The sequence below is a fragment of the Dipodomys spectabilis genome, unplaced genomic scaffold (assembly GCF_019054845.1).
Source record: "Dipodomys spectabilis isolate Male_0828 unplaced genomic scaffold, ASM1905484v1 ptg000454l, whole genome shotgun sequence".
Taxonomy (NCBI): domain Eukaryota; kingdom Metazoa; phylum Chordata; class Mammalia; order Rodentia; family Heteromyidae; genus Dipodomys; species Dipodomys spectabilis.
Genome location: NW_024871131.1, coordinates 1,611,640 through 1,618,900, shown reverse-complemented (window position 1 = coordinate 1,618,900; position 7,261 = coordinate 1,611,640). Strand labels below are relative to the sequence as shown.

At 33.0% G+C, this 7,261-nt stretch overlaps 1 pseudogene; it reads right to left on the bottom strand.

Moving 5' to 3' along the window:
* Positions 1–6,778: 6,778 nt before the first annotated feature.
* Positions 6,779–6,875, bottom strand: LOC122098047 (annotated as a pseudogene).
* Between the last annotated feature and the right edge of the window lie 386 nt (positions 6,876–7,261).

Below are 7,261 nucleotides of genomic sequence, written 5' to 3'. Positions count from 1 at the left end.
TCTTATAGATTAAGTAAATTGAAAATTAAGATATAAAAGACATGTGAAATTTTCAAACAAGTTTTAAATAATAAACATTTTGAAGCATGTATCCTTTTATTTTGACAAAAGATTGATGTTACTGGTGTTTTAACTCAAGATTTAGAATATGATAACCAGGTGCTCTATATCTTGCTAGGGATGGCTATATCTCTAATCATTTCACTCTGGAAATTTTATGATAAGTTCTCATAGTTTCCCAGTCTCTCCTGAATTACAAACCTTATGTACACTTCCCACCATAGTTAAAAAATGGAAACCACAAATCACTATGCCAAGCTCAGTTTTTTTTTTTTAATTCAAGTATAAATATTTCCAAAAAGTGACCATGTAATGAAGCCTTTTTAATAAAGTATGTGATTCTTGAAAATACAGTATTTGTTACCTGGACAAATATGTTTAGAACTATAAGAAAATAAATACATTTAAATTCACCAACCATATAAAATTTTTGAAAGCAAAATATATGCCTGAATAATTTACATGTGTTAAAATTATGCAAAACTAAATTAACTAATCCTACAACTCTGAAAAAAGAATTGGCCTAAAGAAACGAAAATAATTAAGTTCAAAATTTGAAATTTAGAAAATTAAATGAAGTAACTTAAGTAACTGTAAGCCCTCTGTATATCAGTTTTATAATAAAAAATGCATTAACAAAGAAAGAAAAGTACCCATTGGACAATAGCGACAGGAAAAGTATCAGTAGTTTTTTTTTGAGTGTGCAAAAAAATCAATGGAAAAGATAACAACGTTCTTTCCATAATAAATGTACTCATTACCTTATTTATGTAACTGTATCCCCTCTGTACATTACCTTTACAATAAAATTAAATTGAAATTAAAAATAAACTAAATAATATACCAATTAAGAATTCGTAGAGAGCTAGGAAGGTGACTCAGTGGTAGAGCTCTTGCCTTGCATGCTTGAGGCCCTGAGTTCGTTTCCTCAGCATCACATAAACAGAAAAAAAAAGCCGGAAATTGCACTGTGGCTCAAGTGGTGGAGTGCTAGCTTTGAACTAGCCTTGAGGAACAGTGCCCAGGCCCAGAGTTCAGGTCCCCCCAGACCCCCCACCAAAAAAAAAAAACAAAAAAACAGAATTACTAGAAACCATTGGTTAAAAACTTTTAAAAAACTGGCCTAAGTACCCAAGTAATATAATTTGATGATACTATTTAAATAGTTCAAATTCAGCAGAGAAGCCAAAAGTTTAAAAACTGTTACAAAGTAAAGTAATAAATCAGAATATTTACTACTAATAATAATCATAAGATGAATTTATAGTGGTAGTCAAATATGTAAGAAATGAGGCAATTTGCCATTCGTTTGCACTGAATAAGTGAGAAAGAATTTTCTAGGTCTTTTTAAATATATAATAACTTTAATGAAGAAACTATTCATCATATGATAATTAGATGAAGCTGATATTAGAGTAAAGAGCAGATTGTACTAAGTTTTTGGATGTTTAAGTATATACTTATTTTGGTTGTGGGAAATTGTGTTCATCTTGGGGTATTGTTTTTGTTAGACTGGTGTCATATCAGTGATTAATTTTAGGATAGGGGTTCCCTTTCCACAAGAACATGAACCTGATCTGTCTTTTTAGCCTCCCCATTATCAATGGCATAAGAGTTGCACACCAACTTGCCTAGATTCCTACCTTGGCTGGCCTGGATTCTGCAGTCCTTCCAACCTCAACCTATAGATAGTGCAGGAGGGTGGAAATGATCCAATGCACCCAGCTATAGATTGAGAAAAATTTCTACTAATCTTTTGGCATGGGTTCTGTTCTCAAGTTTCCTCAGTAGTTAAGAGTTCAGATGGGAGCCCCTGGTGCCAAGCAGTAAGAGTATTTCTTAAAGCAACTAGACATATATATGACTTAGGCATGTGAACACCTCAGGACAAGAATAAAAGAGCAGTGAAGCGTAGAGGACAGGCCTAATTTTAACTAGCTACTTGGAGGCTGAATAAGCTTAGCTAGCTACTCTGGAGGCTGAGATATGAAGACCACTATTCAAAGCCAGTCCAATCATGAAAATACATGCGATTATCTCTGAAAAACCAGAAGTAGAACAATGGCTCAAGTGGTAAACCTCTATCCTTGGTCACAGAAGCTTAAGCATGATGAATGAATGAATGAGCACTTGCACATGGGCATGTGTGTAAACACATGCATGTGTACACACACATACATACACACACACACACACACACACACATGAGTATTTCAATGCGAAGTTCTTTTTTTACCTTGCTGTACTCTATTTCCCTGTATTAGTTTACAAATTAACAAAATCAACTAAGCACCTATTTATATACAACTCATCGTGTTTCTCTAAACTCAACTATCTTTTTGGAAGCATGCTTTTATTTGACCCAAATGTAAACTATTCAGGAATTTGATTCTTCTCCCTCAATTCTGTAGAATTAGATGATTGTTTAGCTCCCTCCAAGCAATATAATTTTGTGAAATCCTGCATCAAGCAACATATTTCTTTCACTAGAAGGGAAGCTTCTGTCAAACAATTAATAATAAGTTTTTCTTCTCCTTGCTATTATCTGTAGTTTTATTATCTTCATATATTTCATGAGCTGTCTGTGTATAACAAAGACTGCTGTAAAAATAAAAAGACTCTTCACAGCACTTATCATTTATATATCATCCATAGGTATGAAGGTGTTTAAATATTACTGAAATTGCTTTGGAACAAATCATGTTCACATTGACTATCGTGAAAAATAAGAATTGGTTTCTCAGCACTTTAGGTAAGAACTTTTTTGAAAGAAACAAAAGGAAAAGTAGGAACAACTCAACACATATATTCAAATGAAACAAAACAACCCAAGAAAACAAATTAATTCAGTACTCATGAACTTGCAGGAAATGCAAAGATTTAAAAAAAAAAAAACATCAGCTATGACAAGCTTATGAAAATCCTGACTACATGGGAGTCTACTCTTGTGAGGATAGATGTTAAAGCCCAGACTGGACAGAAATATCTGTACACAATGCCATGTACCTGTTATTCTAAATTCCAGGAAGAATAATATAACATGGACTGAGCCCAAGGTCATACACAAGTATCTGAAAAATAATCAGGATGATTTAGGGCTGGGGACATGACAAAGTGGTAAGAACACCCATTTAGGGGACACTACACACTCAATTCAAACTCTAATATTTGGGTATTATGTAAAAAGCTATGATTTTAAATAATTGGAATAATTGAAAGATTTGAGTATTTGAGTGGAAAAATGCATGAGAGAGATAGAATGAACCCATGGTGCGATACTTTCAACTTAAGTGAAAATGTTTTATGGTACTTCAGACAAAACAGAGTTACCTTGCAAATGAGCATGGTTGTACATTTGGGTGATGGAAATACTTTACTTACACAGGTGTAAATTAAATAGATTTTTTTAGGTAGATTGTACTTCTTGAACTAAGAGCCTGGATGATGTCCCTGAGATTTTTCTCTCAAGAGTACCACTCTACTACTTTGAGCCACAGTTCCAATTCTGATTTTCTGTTGGTTGTTTGGTGATAAGAGGATACTAGACATTCTTGCCCAGGATGGCTTCAAACCATGATAGTCAGATCACAGCCTCCCGAGTAACCAGGATGCCAGGCATGAGCTGTCTATAGTTTTCATAATTTAGTAAATTGTACAGTTACTGAAGTTGTACATTATCATTATAACCTGTGTAATATATGTGTGTATGTATATATCAATGCATACGGATAGAAATATTTTAACATATTTTTGTATCTACAGTAGATTTATGAAATTATCCATTATAAAATAAAATGGAAACAAAAGTTAATAAGGATCAAAACAAAGGAAATTATCACATGTTTCTTGATGTTTAATGGAATATGAATTGCGAGAATCAGTTTGGGAAAACCATCTCTACGCTAACAAAATGGATAAGAGGTATTAATTCCAATCCATCTATTAGCCCATATTGTGCAACCTCACACATGAGTGTCAAAATCAAACAACACTTTTTGCCTTTGCTTTTAACTCACCTGTTATAATTTACGGGTTAGATGAAGTAATCAAATAAAGATTAAAATAATGTTATGTGAGGCTATGAATTAGAGCTGAAAATGATTTTAAACATCATAATAGCTAATTAACTTGCATATTTCTTACTTTTACTTTGTCATGTCCCTCATTCCCATATTAGGAAAGTATATAGAAGGTTCTCACTGAATTATATGTACAATTATGAAAAAAGAGTATTGAAAGAATATGGGCACAATGTGGTTTTAGCTTATTGAGACCTGTAGGGAGAAGTGTGTTTTTGAGGACTTGCAATACATTGTGATGAAGATGAAAGGAGGGATGTGCTTATTCTGGAAAACTGGCTAGGGGATTGCTCCCATAAAGGTAGTGATGAATTCTTCCAAAAGGTTACAGTAAAATCACTTTCACAAGCATGTTCACTGCTGCACAATTCACCGTAGCCAAGTTACGGAAACAGCCCAGATGCCCTTTGGCGGAGTGATGGTTGGAGAAAGTGTGGCTCATATACAAAATTGGATTGCACCTATCCATTTTTAAGACTGTTACATTATTTGCAAAGAAATGGATAGATCTAAAAATTTATTAAGTGAACAAAGTCAGAGCCAGACACACAAAGGACCCATGTTCTGTCTCATATTTGGAAGCTAGAAATTTATACAAGTTTACACAAAAATATTAACCAAACCATGCGATTTGCAAAGGAGTATTTCAAAGGTGTAATTTCTTATAAAATTGAACTTTACTCCAACAAAATTAATAGCAGGAAACTATCATTTGGACGATGTGAGTGGAAGTCAAAAGGAAGGAATAGAGAGAGTTATGGAGGAAGAGAGTGAAGGTATAATATTCAATGCAACTGTATAAAACTAGAAAAAATTAAAGTGGAAGTGGCGCTGTAGCTCAAGAAGTGGCGCTGTAGCTCAAGTGGTAGAGCGCTCGCCTTGAGTTGAAGAGCTGAGGGACAACGCCTAGGCCCAGAGTTCAAGCCCCACGACTGACAAAAAAAAAAAAAAAAAATTAAAGTGGGATGAAGTTTGGAAGGGTGTGGAAAAGTTATATAAAGATCCATTATATTAAAAAACTGATTTGTTGAATGGAAATTCCCTTGTACAAGTATTTAAGATAAGAAAATTATAATTAAAAACAATGGAGACATCTGATCATAAATTCTATTTCCATCTCTTTTAAAAATAAAAATTATTTGTTCTATAATTTGATCAGAGGAATGGATTTTGTGGCTAGCAGTATCATTGCACATCTGTCTCTCTCTTCCTCTTTCCTTCTCATGGTTCTCATAGGTAATATGATTACTCCATAATTATCCTAATTTATTTCGCTTTTATAATTTTTCACATCATTTCACTTTCTGCTCTGTCATTTCCCAATTCATTTACATATAAGGCATTATTTCCTATTTTCTCATTCCTAGAATAAGCTGGACATGAAGACACCACTGGTCCTCATTTTCAGTTTGTCCCTTTGAATACAGAGGAAAATCTTTCCTCTGCTCTCTACCAAATCTCTACTCTCCAGTTAGAATAATTTAGAATAGTAAAAATGAAAAAAGAGAAAATAAATAATAGTGAAAAAACAGATGCAGAAAATTCACCGGAATAACGATGAATATACACCTCTTCATCTAGAAGCCTACTGTGGACACTTAGACATTGTCCATGAGTTGGTGGCTCAAAGCAGATATTCATGGAATAACTGTGAAAGGCTGGATATCCTTGCACAGTACTTATACATGGAATAATACCAGAGTGGCTTCTTTATTTCATCATGATGCAGACACCAGTGGCCAAACTAATGGCCTCTTGACCGCCTTGCTGCTGGGTATAGATATAGCAAAGATACGCTGGATCTCCTTCTGTTGAACCATTATATCAAACCAGATCTGAAGCACAACTTAGAAGAAACTGCATTTGATATTACCAAAAAGATAAGTATGTATCACTACCTCTTTGAAGTTGTGGAAAGCTGTACAAATTGTTCTCTTAAGTCCTAATGTTTCCATTAAGTTTCTTAAATTTCAAAATTGCCAGTCCATCCCATGTGTCCATACAAAATATTTTCACAATAACAAGCAACAGCAATATTTTACTTTAGAAATTCATGGATTCCATGGTATTCTTCCAAGTGAATTGCCTGACTTTGATGTCAAAATATATTCGAGTTGTTTGTATACATCAATAATGATATCTATAGAGTTTGTGATTTTTTTAAATCAGAAATAATTTTAACTTATCTGTTGAAATGAGTAGTAGAGAAACTAAAGATATTTCTGGTGCTTGTCTGAAAAAAGTATATTTTAAAATATTTATATTCTGTTTGTATAATGTCCATAATCTATTTCTTTCTCTCCTAGATATAATACTTTGAATTCGACATTATATTATAATATATAGGTCCATTAATAAATGTGTTCTTTCAGATTGCGTTCCATATAGGAACAGTTTAAGATTCCTTTAATTCCTAGGTCCTTATAGAATTTTATTTCTTTGGGGTAAAATGACAATGTTATCTTATTTCAAAAGTTTTATAAAGGTTATGCTATATAAAGGCCTTTCTAAAAAGGTGAAGATTGAATTCACTCATGTCAAACTAACTTTTATTTCTATGAATTATATGTATTATTACACTTGTATATTTGTAATCAACTTTTTCATAGCTGTTTTTCATTTCTTGCATCTGAAGAATGAAAAATATGGAATACTTCACAAATTTTCATATCATCCTTGTGCAAAAGCCATGTTAATCTCTGTATTGTAATTCAGGTAGACATGCTGCTGAAGCATGTAGTATCTTGTAAATTTACGTAGTTAATGATGCAAACTTAAGATAGGCATATATCCTTGGTTGCCTATTTGCAATCAGGAAACCTATTGTTCCCAAATTTGCTATTCATCTTATTTCTGCAAAATTCTGTGTATGGTGGAAAAAACTTATATTGTTTGTTCAATTGCTCACATTTGCAATTTTTGGTCAATAACTATTTTAAGTCTTTTTCATTTGAAATTTGATCATACTTTGAAGCCTTCATAGCTAGGTCCAAAGGTGATGGATTTTCAAGTACTTATTTTTTAACTGATTTAGCTTTGTGGAGCTAATGGATTCAAAGTAAGCCTTGCTTAAGAGCTACTTCTAAACTTCTGCAGCTTAAAATTTCCCAAATGAGGTCTTA